Here is a 15,750-nt window from a genome sequence, read left to right as displayed (position 1 = left end):
GTCACATATTTTACAGATCATAAAAGGCACGACTCAGCAAAATTTTGATAATCTCATATTGTATTTAACTCAAGTTCTTGATGTGATCAATGGTTTATTGCATATATGTTTGCTTGAATTTCTTTTAGAATTGCACATATGGCAATGTACATTTCTTGTATTAGTTACTAAGAAACATTCCCCCAGCTAGAATTTTCTTAGTTCCTATACATCAAAGCAAGAAAACAGGCTATTGAATAAACATCTACTGTTTTTCTATGCATATATCCTTAAGTCAAAATCTGTTTGTTTGATGAATTTCTTCTAGTTTGGTCACTTTACTTTTGTAGCACTTAATTTTCTCTTTTAGAGGCACAAATAAAGAACTTCAGAACTTTTTAATAATCACAAAATACAAAAAGGCCACCGGCAAGTGGTTTGAAATTGAGACCCAGACTTTACACTTAGCTGACTGTGAATCTTAGGTAAGTCAACTCGTAGTTCCATAAATAGGCATCATTATCACCTTTTCCACACATGTTACTTTGTGATGATTTGTGTCATTTTGAAATCTCTGGCATTTATATATGGGAAACCATATGGTTTTTATATAATCCCTAAAACATTTTATTTCCATTTAATTAATGAAAAGCCATTGTAATCTTGATTTTCTCATTTTTCAAATTAAGAAACATTTGCTCAAATAAAAAGCTGTACCAAAAGTGGGCTTTAAGGATGTTTTAGTGTTTAGAAGCACTTGTTGCTTTCATAAAGGACCTTGGTTCTTTTTCCAGTACCTACATGGTGCCTCAGAAACACCTGTAAAATCAGCTTCAGGGGTCTTATAGAATGTTCTGGCCTCCACAGGCACCAAGGAACCACATTAGCACACGCGCAAACATGCACACACACACACAGACACACACATACACATACATATAGTAGAGCACACATGAACATAAATTTGAAATAAATATACCTTTTAAAAAGTTCGATAAGGATCTATGGTTGCTATAAAGTTCGAGCTTCTAGATTACTAACACTTGACTTTTTTTCTTCCTGTGGAACATTAAATCATCCTTTGGAGTAAATGACTGTGTGCCAAGTATGCCAGTGTTTCAATCAAGTAATTATTGAGAGGTTGAAAGCATGTGTGGATTCATTTTATTTTTATTTTTATTTAAAATGATTTCTACATAATGCATTTGTATAAATTTGTATTTGTTATACTACTATATACTTTAATAAGAAACATTACTCAGGTTAGGGAACAATATGTTAGAAGATTTACGTCTCTAGGCCTCTTCAGCCTTTTTTTTTTTTTTCAGTGCATTGAATATGCAACTGCAATATTGAATTTTGTCTTACTAATTTACTTTCTTTTAAAATACATTTTTACATGTTCCTAGTTTTATTGTTTCATTAATTTCTACTGAGTAAAATTAAATTATCTATGTATCTATCTGATTTAATATTATAAATATTATAAATATTTATAAATATTATAAATAATATTATAAATTCCTTCATAAATGTATTCCTACTGATATTTTCTAAAAATCATTCCTCTTTATTGATGCATTATATTGCATTGTATTCAGTCATAAAACATATAATTAATACAACTATTTTGTATGGGTACAAATGTCCTGTTATGGACATGTTATATAAATATTTCTATGTTTCTTTCATGAATATAAGCACTCTCCTAGAGAACATACTTTAGGATTAAGTTTCTGTAGCACTGATCAGATGTGGAAAATGTCCTAGGCTTTGTAGGTTTCCAATGTAGATTAATTTACATAGTCATTATGCCAATGGCTGTATATCTTTTTGTAGAGTAATAGGCCAGTGCATAATTACCCTGCCTCAGGCCTGCCTCCCAGCTCAAAGACTTGAAAATCTCTGCCCCAGTGACTTAGCATCAATAGGTAAACAATGTTTTGATGTTGGCAGCCAAGTGATGCTTCCTGCAGTACCATAGTAAGAGTGATGCTTCCTGCAGTGCCATAGTGAGAGTGATGCTTCCTGCAGTGCCATAGTAAGAGTGATGCTTCCTGCAGTACCATAGTAAGAGTGATGCTTCCTGCAGTACCATAGTAAGAGTGATGCTTCCTGCAGTACCATAGTGAGAGTGATGCTTCCTGCAGTACCATAGTAAGAGTGATGCTTCCTGCAGTACCATAGTAAGAGTGATGCTTCCTGCAGTACCATAGTAAGAGTGATGCTTCCTGCAGTGCCATAGTGAGAGTGATGCTTCCTGCAGTGCCATAGTGAGAGTGATGCTTCCTGCAGTACCATAGTGAGAGTGATGCTTCCTGTAGTACCATAGTGAGAGTGATGCTTCCTGCAGTACCATAGTAAGAGGCAGCTATCATTCTGTTTCTCTTCCCAACCAAGCTCTTTTGAGAGGATAACTGTTCGAAGTGACTTTCTGCCAATCCTTAGATCCCAACTGCCTGGATGTGCCTAGCTGGAAAAACCCTTATATCCATTATATTTACTCTTTTTCTTCCTAACGTTTTTGAATGCTATGGGTTGGGGCAGAGGTTTGATAGGGAGGAGAATCTTCTTCCCTAGTATAGGATAAAGTTGCAAGTATTTCTACTCCAAACATCAAGTCCATATTTTGTTACTTTTTCTGGGAAGATTGAACAAATATTTCTTCACCCCAGAAAGGACACTGATGTTGAGCCAAGGGAACAATTCCACCCACTAGGACTTTCGTGAAACACTAAGTTTGTTATGGTTATTCACAGATATAAGAATGAGCATTTACTTATAGGGACATGAGTGATCCAAAATCAAGTTTATCTCCAAAAGTCCATCATCCATAGGTCACAAATCCACAAAATCTATACACTTGAGGCTTCCTGCAAGACATACAGGCATCTTAGTAAGTTTTATATTATTGCCTCTCTGCAAGATACTTTTGCTTTTGGAACCTTGTGGAAGGTTCTTCTATCTTGTAAATGTCAGGAGTTTCCTGAACCATGTAAACTTTATTTTCTAAACCTTGTAGGTTTCATTTATCTCTAGTCTTAAGCTCACCTCTAGTATAGGATATTTCAATATGTAGGAAGCTGCTATATAATGTGGCAAGGCACAATTCATAGTAAATGGAGATTAGTGGTCCAGTTTCATATGCATTATTTGACATGTGGAATAATGTAATGAACATTCCTTTACATTATAAACAATACAAATATATTTAAATTCCACAGATGTTCAGGAACTCTGTGTGTGTGTGTGTGTGTGTGTGTGTGTGTGTGTGTGTGTGTGTGTGTGTGTGTGTGTTGCTTTGGGCAGTGAGTCACATTAAGAGATGTCTATTGTTGGTTTATAAAGGAAATTCAGGACTCTTACTAAAGAGATGGTGCATATGTATTTTAAGGCTAACCTCTTTAACTCTGGGTCCCTGTGTGATTGAAGGGAACAAATCTCTCAGGTAACCTAAACAAATTATGTGATGTCATTAAAAATAAGTTCTCAGTGTTGCTGAGATTGCTCAGGTTAAAGTTCTTGCCACCAAGCCTGACAACCTGACCTCAATCCTAAACACTTGCATAGTAGAAAAAGAAAATTAACTCCTATAAATCATCCTCTGACTTTGTCGTGCATGCATGTTATGGAATATGTGAGTACATGCACATACATAAAATAATGTGTTCACTGATTTTTTCCAAGAGTAATTTACTCTCTATGTTCAACTAAAAAGGATTTTAGGTAGTCTTAGGTAATAGATTGTGTCTGTTTGTGATAATAAACCTGAGAATTTTACATTTGAAGCACACTACTAGAAGTCACTGTCATATGGAGCTGGGAACTCAGTCAAAAAAGTGGCTGCCATGTAAGCATGAGTACCTATGTTCAGAACTCCAATAGCCATGTAAAAACTGAGGATGATGGTGTGCATCCATGACTGCAGTGGTGATAACAGACAGAGGGTTCTAAATCTCACTGCCATCCTAGCCAAATTAATGACCTTCAAGGTCAGTGTGTGCCTTGGGTCAAGAGCTAAAGAGAAGAGTGATTAAGAAAGACACACAATGTTCACCTCTCAGTCTCACATACACACATGTATGAAGACATATAAACACACACACACACACACACACACACACACACCATGTATCAAGAGAAAACCATTGTAGACATATATAAGAAAATAATGTAAGGGGTACCAAGGACATGGAAATAATGCTAACAAATGAGGTGAATGACACTTGTTTCATTAATTTCTTTTACTTCTCATAACTTCATCTTTTTTGTGGTATCCATCCCATTATCCTTGTTGTGGGGGTTGAACTTTCCCCAATGAGAATTTCTCAGCACTGCAAAATAAAGGAAAAACTTCATTTAACAGAGTGCTGGGATAGTCTCTAACTATTGCTTAGAGGGACCAACCTCGATCAGAAATATTTCGTAATTTTTATAGGTTTAGGCATTGTCAGAGTTCTGTGACTATCCTGGTATTGTGATGTATCCTCATTTCAAGTATTTCTTTTTCTGAAGCTAAACAAGTTTGACCAAAGCTGAAATTCTCAGGTTATTTGTTAAGATGGTTTTACCATTAGCAAAGAGAATGTGTCATCTGAGTGGACAGTTGGCAATCATTCTCAGGGAAAAGAGCAAATGTTACCCTTTTCAGAGAAGAATGAGGGATATGTAGGTTTTCATAGCAAGCAGGAGTCCATAGTTTAGTTTTAGCCCTATATTCTCTTATCATGGTTGTGTTCTTTTTCTGTTTTCTTATTCCTTTATACTCCAATATTTCCCAAATATCTTATTAATCATAATTAATGCTAAAGCTTGCTGCTTTCTTTTCCCCTTCATCCTCTCTTACCCCTTTTACCCTCCTGCTGGACCTCTACCTTTTTAAAAATTTTTTATTAATTTATTCTTGTTACATCTCAATGGTTATCCCATCCCTTGTATCCTCCCACTCTTCCCTACTTTTTAACCTTATGGGCCATTGTGTGAATATCGGGGCTTCAGTTTTTTTTTTTTTTTAAGATTTATTTATTATTATGTATACAGAGTTGCTGCTTGTACACCTTCCAGGACAGAAGAGGGCATCAGGTTACATTATAGATGGTTTTGAGCCACCATGTGGTTGCTGGGAATTGAACTCAGGACCCTTGGAAGAGCAGACAGTGCTCTTAACCACTGAGCCATCTCTCCAGCCCCCAGGTTGGGTTTTTATGGTATGCTCATGTGTGGGAACCTGTGTGTCTCATGTGCCTGCATGGACATATACTTCTGGTGCTTTTTCTTTGGCTCTTCCCCCTGCCCTTGGAATTTTAGAAATCATATTCTGATTTGTATGGTTTTGGTTTATTTATTTTACTTTATTTTATTATTAGTACTTAGATGTCTGTTTGTTTTCTAATGAGAGAGAGAAAGAATGTGGTTCCAAATAGGAAGAAGGGGGGATGAACTGGGAAGCACATGGTAAGGGGAAACTGTAATCAGAGTATATTATGTGGAAAATCTATTTTGAAATAAAAGACAAAAATTGAATTAAAAACTACATAATGGTTCTGTCAGTGGCTGTCAATTAGCAGAAGCAGCTAGAATGTAGACTGTGTTACTGAGAAGAATGAAAGTTTTGTACATTTAAGCATGTAATTTATAGCATAAGTGTGCTGTGTGACCTTTCATGGAGACACATGAACAAATATCTATTCATCCATTACGGGTCACTAATGATAGACCAAATAAATGATTTCTCACAAGTCTAGCTACGAGCAATGAGTTTAATGGAGTTACTCACCAGAGCACAGGTGAAGAGTTACTCATGGATACATAGGTGACTCAAAAGCAGATGTATCCCTGAAAACCCACCCCAGCATGGCTGGTAACTCGCACATACTCTATCTTTATATTCTGGCTGCTTAGCTGGTTAAAGAGGCTCTACCTCAGAATATTTGTTTACTGTTTATATAAATTTAACAGAGGTTCTTCTGACTTTCGTATGTTTCATGAACTTCCTCAGGCTTCTAAGTTTCCGTTACATCCTGAGCCTTGACCAATTTATCTACTTCCTCTTAAGACCCTGCTACCTTTCTTTAGGCAAAGGTGTTTTGAGTCAAAGGAGAGAGCTGAACAACAACCCAGATTACAGGCAATTTCTTGTGTTTAGTCAAATTTAATTTATTATAAAATGTATCATTTTTGCAATAGTATTGTAACAAACAATATTTGAACTTCTATAACCTCAAAACTATGATTCAGAATTAGGAAAAGTATCCAGTTCTGAGTCTGTAACATTAATAACCTGCTTAGGTAGGGAGTGGTGTACTGACATGAAGCTTGAAGTAGCTCTCCTTACACATTATCTGTTTTCTATCTATCCATGGTTGATTTTTTGTAGGGATGCCCAAGTGTAATGGGGTGGAATAAAGAGGCATTCAGAACAAATATGATCTGCAGATTTCATCTTTGGACTATAACCCTTGAGTTCAAAATATTCCTTATACACACTAGAAAACATCAAGGAGAGGAGGAAAACACATCTTCTGAATTAGTAATCTTTGTACCTCTAGTACAATCGCCACACTAGGTGAGATCACTGCTAAGGTCATTGCACAGCCTTTTTCTTCATACAAAATCTGTCTGCGAGTTGTCTTATTGTTCCTGTTTTATAGATTAGCAAGAGACTTCAGCTAATGTTGTCTGCTGAAAGAAACGCACAAACCGGACCTATTCTACAATATCCAAATACTTCTCTAATATGTTCTTTCATGCCATTCTAGTCAGGGTAATTTTCCAAAGCAACTGACAGATTGTGGTTTTTTTTTTGTTCATCAGATAAACTCAAATAGCACTTTGTTCATCTGTACTTACCAAAGAACAAACTACTCCACAGAAAAGAATTTTCCAGATGACTGAAACGAGAAGTGCCCAAATTTGTTTTTAAGAATTTTGGGTAGAATTCTTTCTAATGCACATTTCACATCTTCCTGCCTCTTGAATGAGTACATGAGACCCAGATAATGTGCTGCTGGTGAGGCAGAGACCATAGGCGTCTCTCCTTTGCTGTGGACTTTCATGCCTGGTTAGCCTTGAGTAACTAATATGGATAGGCTGTGCATCCCAATATCCAGAGGCTCTATGTCATATTTTTAAAAATTCTATATCAAATAGAAATGACAAACAAAGGTTTGCCCTTTCTTTCCTTTTTGCTTGACTGCCGTTACATTTTAAATGCACTTAGCTATAAGATTTTCCTGTGTTAATCAAACATCCAGCCCACGGGGTTTTAGAATGTGTAACAGATAGACAGATCTTGGCTACTACTGTATCTTAAATAAGTAAGTGTAAGTACGAATCACTTGGGCTCAAGCTGGCAAGTGAAATTATTATACTTTTTTTTAGCTTCTCAAATTCTATTCACAGTATCTTATTGTTACCTATAGAATCTTTTAAATGTGTTTGAAGCTTAAGCAACCACTTAATAATAATTTGGGTTAGCATAGAACAGAAAATATCGTTGCTAGGGATCTATGGCACTGACCATAAGACTGATATAGAAACTTTTCTCTGCCCTTATGGGAATGCTTGGCTTGTCAGTTAAGGAAAGAAAAAAAAAATTCAATTTGTGCTCATATGCTCAAAAGTATGCTGGGTTCATTAATATTTGCACTTCACATGAGGACCAATGAAAAGTATCCAAACACTCATAGCAAGGGAGAGATCAAAGCTGCATATTATTTCAAAACCTGTCACCATAAAGTGATGAATTAGGATCCAGGGTGATGGCTCAGTTAGTAAAGTGCTTGCCTCACAAACCTGAGGACCCAGGTTCAATCCCAAGGACCCATGTACTATGCTAGACTTGGTACAGAATATACTTAATCCATACACTGAGAATTTGTGGTCATTGGATCTCCGTAGCCCACTGGTTGCTGGCCTAGCCAGAGTTTCAGGTTCCAGGTCCCATAATGGGGTCTTATCTCACAATAAGTAAGTGGTCTTTGAGGGGTGTCTTCTAAGACTCAGTCACCGGAGGAGGATTCCTGGCTACTACAGGCACACGTTGGCACACGAATCCATGCAGAAATGCACAACACAGGTGTAAAAACAGAAAAAGAAGTAGAAGGCTAGAAATAAAAGATATTAAGGAATGTGGAAGCTAAGTTGCTTTAATTCAATGGATCATTAGGGTAGAAGTAATTACTAGTCACTGGATATATTTCTTATCTGGACCAGTTTTTTAAAAGTGATTTTAAAAAATTGTATCGGAGGGAAGGAGTTTGTAACATTAAATTTTTGTATTTTTATATCTAGTTAAAAACAATATTAAATCATTATATCATTCTGTTATTTCACATATAATTGTATTGCTGTACAGGTAATGAATTGTGGTTTAAAAACAAAACAAAATGAGTTATCACCTAGAAAGCATGTCAGTAGGCTGACACTTTTGGTAGAGGAAAGTAAATTCAGAAAATGTACCTGTTGACAAAATTACACAAATATTTCTTTAATGTAAACTTGAATATCACACCATAAAATAGAAAGTTTTAAATGTAATAATGCCATTGATGTGTGATGATATGAACTTTGATTAAGGACATTCAGTGGACTAACATATATGTTTTCTGTAGCTCAGAAGTAAGAAAATAAAGCAACTATGCAAAGAGAAGAGATTATAGTAGATTGCTGTATTAGAGTCAATTTGTCATTGGCTTGGAATTTGATGAAGGCAGTGTGACAAGATGCTGCAAAAACCAATTTAAGAGTATAGTTAATCAAACTATCACTACGTAATGCATTAGAGTTTTTCTAATAATCTTACTCTTTGTGAACAATATTGAAGAAGGGATAGAAAAGCTTAAGATTTCCTGGCTTATTTTCAATGTAGAGTGAACCCATAGAAGGCGCTGTAGTGTCTTCCTGGTTAAAGCTAGGTTGAGAGTGTTCAATGAGAGTGTGTGGCATGAGAACTAATGTTTAGGAAGAATGGAGCCTGGGGGACATTTGTGTGTTTCTCCCCAATGTGTGCTGTGTGGGACATGACCTGCAGGTCATCCAACTTGCTGCACAGATAATTCAGCCTTTGGGATTTGCCTCAGAAGGAACACATGCAGGGTCATTTAAACAACGCTAGTCAAACCCTGCAAAGATGGCTGATTTTCTGAAAAACAAGCCTCATAGAAATGGAGTACATCGCTAAGAAATCTGGGATGAGTAAGGAAAGTACCAGCTAAGCAAGTGAGAAGTTCTAATCACATACCAGCTTTCAAGGCCCGGTTCTGACTGTGAGAATTCTCGGAAATGACTTTTTGAGAAGCAAACATTTGGCAGGCATTTAAGTGGAAGTAAGAGCCAAGGCATTGGCCGTGCATATTTAAACATGTGTACAATCCATACCTTAGGACTGAAAAACAGATTTTCTAATTCTGGAGGGAAGAGATTTAACTACCTGTCCAGCAAGAGTCCAGATGGTGTTTGCTGTAACTGGCAGACCAGGAACAACTGACTTTTAAAAACTAATAGAAAGAATGAGAAAACTAACAATGGCAAGTACATGGCATTTGTTCATACTTTGAATATGTGTATAATACACACTGACCATGAATATTAGGGAGAAAGCTTAGTTAGCAAAGTGCTTTCATTGCAGACATGGAGAGCTAAGTTCAAACACAGAAACCTGTGCTTAACTCCTGGGTGCTGCAGTGAACATGTGTGGTCTCAGCGATGGGGAGCCAGAAATAAGTGGATTTCTCTGGCACACTAGCCAGGCACCTTAGTCTATTCCATGATCTTCAGGCCTGAGATAAGCTCCAAGTCTTGATAAATAATTTTCTGTCCAACCTTAATCATAACTGGTCCTATAACCACAACCCTTACTCACTAACCCCTATACACACACTGCATAAACACATGCACACATACAAACTAAATAGACAAGATATTGAGCATGACACAGCAAAGACAACACAACACAATAAAACATTATCCTGAGCTTAGAAGTGGCTGTCAAAGTCAACTTTGACTCTGAAAAACCAAGAGTCTGAGTCACCTCATGGAAAATTTAAGTATTTTCTTGTATGTTGTGTGTCTGAGAAGATCGGGGGAGAGTTAATATTTTAACTTAGAGTCATTTTTAGAGCTCTTGGAAGCATAGATAAAAATTTATGGTTCACAGCTGTAGAGTTTTTAGATTTAATTAGGGGAATTGTTCCTTTTATGTAGGAACTTTTGCACGGAGGTAGGCAGAGCTGATTGGAATTAATGTGCCTTAAATAATCTTTACTGAGGCCCCTGCTGTGAATAGCCAAACAGAACTTTTGTGGTGCCTTGTTTAAAACAAATTCCCTTGTAACTGAGGCTGGGATTGCTTTCCCAACCATAGTTTGTAAACAAGCATGAATTTTGGAGGAAAAGATCTCAATATGATACGGTCTATCAGGCCTGAGTCTGTTGGGAAATGAGAAATGAATAATTTGGAGATCAAAAGGGAATAGTCTTGTGAGCACAGTTACAAGTACCATGAAATCATGGTAAAAACAGTAAGAGGGACCATCAGCTGTACAGATCAGCAGAGAAATGTTGTCACTGAATCTTCAACTGCTGATATTAGAAGCAGAAGAGATTGACAAAGGGCCAAAGAAGTAAGAAGTTAGTAAGCCATGGGAGAATGCCACCTAGCCTACCAGGAATCTGCCTCAAGGATACCAGCTATGGAGTTAACAATGAGTATGTGTGCCGCCTAGATGTCACACAATCATTCATTTCAACTCACAATTTATTATTTTTTAACATTACGTGTGTGACTATGGATGAGTATATGTCTACATTCGTGTGTGTTTGTATGCATATATATGTGCATATATGTGCATGAGTTTGTGCAGTTCATCTTGATTTTGAGAAAGGTTTTAGATTGCTACATGGGTTTGTCAGTTGTCATTCTCATGTGTTTTCTGTTTCACTGTGATTTAGTTCTGGCAGCTCATGCCATCTCAGGAATTGCTCCACGTTTCCAATTGTTCAGGGTGGAGACAGTCTTGCCTATTGAGACTGTCTTAATTCTGAAACATCAGCTTTTTATTTGCCTTCATTTTTTTAATTTAATTATTTCAATCTTGTTTTTTCCTCACCTATTTAATAGTTATTCAATTTTGTTATTTTTCAATATCACTCTGTTTTTTGTATATACTGTTATTTTTCTATGTAAAATTTATTATTTGCTGTTTATTATTTATTCCATCTACTGTGTTTGAATTTACTTTTTTCTTTTACTAGTTACTTGCTCCATAAATGTATTTGCTAATATGGACCTTTCTTATAATAACATTTTATTTGTTTTTTATTTTTATTTAGTTTTTATTTTTTTACATATACATTTATATTATTACATATTTATACAATAGATTACCTACGGCAAGAAGAATCATGACACAATCAGGAATTGTATAAAAGTTACATTCTTAGTGTTTTGGCTATTTGTATTTGACAGCCTTGACAAAGACATCTTTCCTATCTTGGTGCATCTAATTTCTGAATGTAAATCAATCTCCATCACATATTGTCATTATCAACTTAGAATGCATATCTAGACCTAAAAATATTTAAGCCCTAAACAATTAAGCTTCACTGTAAAATTAAGCTATCTGGTCTTCAACTCCCTCAGAGATTTGAGAAGGAGTAAACTTCTGGTTATCTGAGTATGCCGGGAGTGCAGGTTAGGAGCTTTCCAAATGAAAAGATGACAGAGACAGTTTTCTACCCAAATAGTCACTCAAAACTGACTATAATGTTGGAGCATCATCTTAAGCCTTCTTGCTCAATATATCTGACGGATATATTTGTGAGGCATGAACTATTGAGGACTTGCTTATCTTATCTTGGCAGGGTTTGGCTGTCAACTCTGCCTGCATCCAAGCTTGCCCTTTTTTAGGCAGAACTCTGTGTGTGGTAGAAACAAGGACATTTTGCCCAGTAGCTTGTTTGCCATATTTGAAGTCAAATCCATAAGAAGGTTCTTAATAGCGTTTTAAACTATGAATTTCATTCTTCGCTTTCCTTCCACTTCATTCCACACATCTTGGATTCAATATATTTTTATTCATTTGCCTTAGATATTTTCTATCTTACTTTCACATATCTTCTTTGTCACTTTCAATTAAGAATATGTTTAATCTCTATATATTTATTTGAGACTTTTCCAATTACCCTTCTGGTACCCACTTCTAATCTTATTCACTTGTGATTAGGAATATACTACAAATATAATTTCAAGAAAATTTAAAAGGTGTTGGAATATTGGTTTTGGAAAGGAAATATTTACCCTTCAAAGGTGAGCATTATTATGGTGAAGAGCCTCAAGACTACAGGAGTCGTGATCAGTCATTAAGGAGAGAGAGAATTAGATAGGATTATTGCATCAAATAGCATATAAATGTAATCTTAAAGAGAGCAAAATGCTGAACACTCTGAAGCCTGAAGATGAGCTTCGTTAACGGATACCTTAAATTAAATGTAAAAAGAAAGCTAGCTGTCATGCAAGGATGACAGTATGGAGGCCCAGAAGAAAAAGGGCCTGCTGTCAAATTCTCCCAACAAAAGAAAATATCTAATTTTATATGCTTTCTAGAGGTGGCAGGGAGCTTTACACAGTGTGATGTAGTTCATTCAACTTAGTGTAATTGACAAAGAGCACAGAGGAACAAGGACTGTAAGTCAGGAGCTGAAAACCACAGAACAAATAAATAGCATCTTAACACCTGTCCCAGATACAGAGCTGCAGAGGGGTGTGACCTGGTTCAATTCAGACTGTGTCTAGTTTAGAGTGGTCAGGGTTTTAAGAGGAAGTGTTTAAATGGGAAGGTCCATGATTTAATATTTAACTTCTAAAAATTGTTCAGGATTTTTGTTTCTTGGTTCTGTTGTAGTTTGAATTTTTACTTAGAATATAACATGGTAGTCTCACAGCCTTTTTGAAGTATCCATGCCCTGACTAAGCAAGGGGGCATACAGATAGTCACGACTATTGTGTGTTAGTGCAGCTATTTAATAATGGATCCTAGTGAGAAGGAAGGAAGAATCACAGGCTACTCATCTGGGATTCCATTTACTACAACTTTTGTCCCCCTCCCCAGCTACAGGTGATCTTGAGAGACATTGGGGCATAAGTAACAGGTTAACAAGGAAGGGGATACTGTTAAGCAGCTCCAACTAGGTTGTACTCTATGATGCAGTAAAAGTTTGGGGCCATACATCTGTGTGTGTGGGGTCACCTAACTGTCTTTACGTAAACCCACACCCTGGGTCTGTAAGTCAGTCCACCAAACTTATCTTTTCAGCAAGATGCACTTTGGTGGAAACTTTAATTTAGCCTGTTGTCTGTACCTCATCTGAGATGAACAAGATATTTGTTCATATCTTACCAGAAGTTAATACACCAGTCTGTTACATCAAATCTTAGTTGTTTTGATAAAAAAAAAATCATGGCAAAAACATCTAAAGTGATAAAGGCTTTTATTTTCTTTATAGTTCCAGAGGTAAAGAGTGCATTATGCAGGAAAAGTTGGTAGCAGAAACCTGGTAATATACATTGTAGCACAAACAACAGATTGACTCATCATAGCTGCATCCACCTTCTTGTATCAAGAGGTGAACGGGAAGTACAGATGGGCTACAAAGCCGCTGAGTCCACTTTCCTGACTCAGCTCCTTCTGCAAGTCCCCACTTCTTTAACGTTCTGCTAAGTTCCCAAAGAGTAAGTCCAGCTGGAGACCAAGTACTCAAACATATTAGTCTATGGAGGACATTTTACATTTAAAACATGCCATATTTAATAATTAGATAGCTATTAAAGTACCATACAATATTTAAACTTTACATCAAGTGTCATGGTATTGAGAATTTCATCTTCCTACCCTTTAACATTTTCTTTTGCTTGCATTTTCAGGGGATTTTTTTTTCTCTCAGCTTTCTATATCTGCCATTTTCATTTTTCTGTCATAGTTCTTTCTTCTTTTTCCACCTCTAAAACCTGTTTTACTTTTATTGTATCACAGTTTATTTTTATGGATGCCATGTGGTTTCTTATAATTTAAAAGATTAATGGTATAATTTTAAAGGTCTCTCTTCTGAGACAGTATATTTTTTTCAAAGTGGGGCATATAGTCAGAATACATATATATATATATATATATATATATATATATATATACATGTGTCTGTGCATATTCAACTATAAATAACTATAATGTGATTAATATTACTACTATCTACTTTCTTTTTAAATATATTTTATTCATTTATTCATATTACATCTCAATTGTTAACCCATCCCTTGTATCCTCCCAATCCTCTCTCCCTCCCATTTTTTCCTTACCCTCCTCCCCTATGACTGTAATTAGGGAGACCTCCTTCTCCTGTATATGCTCATAGGGTATCAAGTTTCTTCTTGGTAGCCTGCTATCCTTCCTCTGAGTGCCACCATGCCTCCCCATGCAGGGGATGTCGTCAAATATGGGGCACCAGATTTCGTGTGAAAGTATATTTTTACCAAAGCTGAGTAAGCAGAGGTCAGAGGTATAAGATCTCCTAGAGATCGAGTTACAGATCATTATGGGCTACTAAGTGGATGCTGGGAACCCACTTGGAAAAGATCTAGCAATTCTTGATAGAACCAGTCTGCCCTAACAATCTCTTTCTCTCAGAGTTTATGTAAAAGGTTTACAGGCAACATCCATATGCAGCATTGTCATGCCTCTCATTCTCACTGGAGCCAAGTCCTTTCTTCCTATTTACTGTGAAAATCAAATTCTTCAGTGGAGAAGAGTTATAAACAGAGAAGTTGCCTGCTGTCACCTCATCACATACTAGCTAAGCCCATTGTTTTTCTTATGCTACTTTCCTAGGAATATCTTCGGTACTTCTCAAACATAGGTCAAACTCATAATTAGAGAAAAATGGTGTCTTTGAATCTCATTGTATATGTTAACTGACTTTGAAACCATTTCTTTCTGGTGCCACAGAAAATCTCTGTCCCATGATCTCTCACAATGGACCTTTTAAAGCACATGGCTTATTTTATTTATTTATTTATTTATTTAATTTTATTTATTTATTTTTCTTGTTACATCTCAATGGTTATCCCATCCCTTATATCCTCTCATTCTTCCCTCCCTCCCATTTCCCCTTACTCCCCTCCCCTATGACTGTTCCTGAGGGAGATTACCCCCCCTGTATATGCTCATAGGGTATCAAGTCTCTTCTTGGTAACCTGCTATCCTTCCTCTGAGTGCCACCAGGTCTCCCCTTCCAGGGGATGTGGTCAAATATGAGGCACCAGAGTACTTATTTTATTTTCCTTAGGCTATGAGAGCTTTCCTTCAGATCTGTCTGGTGGTGCTACTTGTTAGCACAATAAAATGCTTGCTGAAAAGATGATCCACCTCTGTCTCTGTATGAAAACTCACGTCTCCCCTGAGCCTAACAATCCTGTACAGGCTCTATTCCATGCGGTTGGTGGGCTGAACGGCAGGGGAGTGTGTGCTCCAAGCCTGTTACTCCTTACTGATATGCTGTATGGGGTGCCCACATTACTGATACATGACATCATGAGACCCACACAATCTTACTGTACACCATGAAAACAGCTGCAGGAAACCTTGAAGGGAACTCACTCACATTATACTGCAGTATTGAAGGCAAGAGGAACACAGACCCACATGTTGAAGCAGATGCCAGTTCTCTGCCTGGTTCCAAGATTACAGATATAACAATATTTAGGAATTCTCTGTACTACTT

This window comes from Acomys russatus, chromosome 6 (assembly GCF_903995435.1).
Source record: "Acomys russatus chromosome 6, mAcoRus1.1, whole genome shotgun sequence".
NCBI lineage: Eukaryota > Metazoa > Chordata > Mammalia > Rodentia > Muridae > Acomys > Acomys russatus.
Note: the sequence above shows the minus strand (reverse complement) of the source record.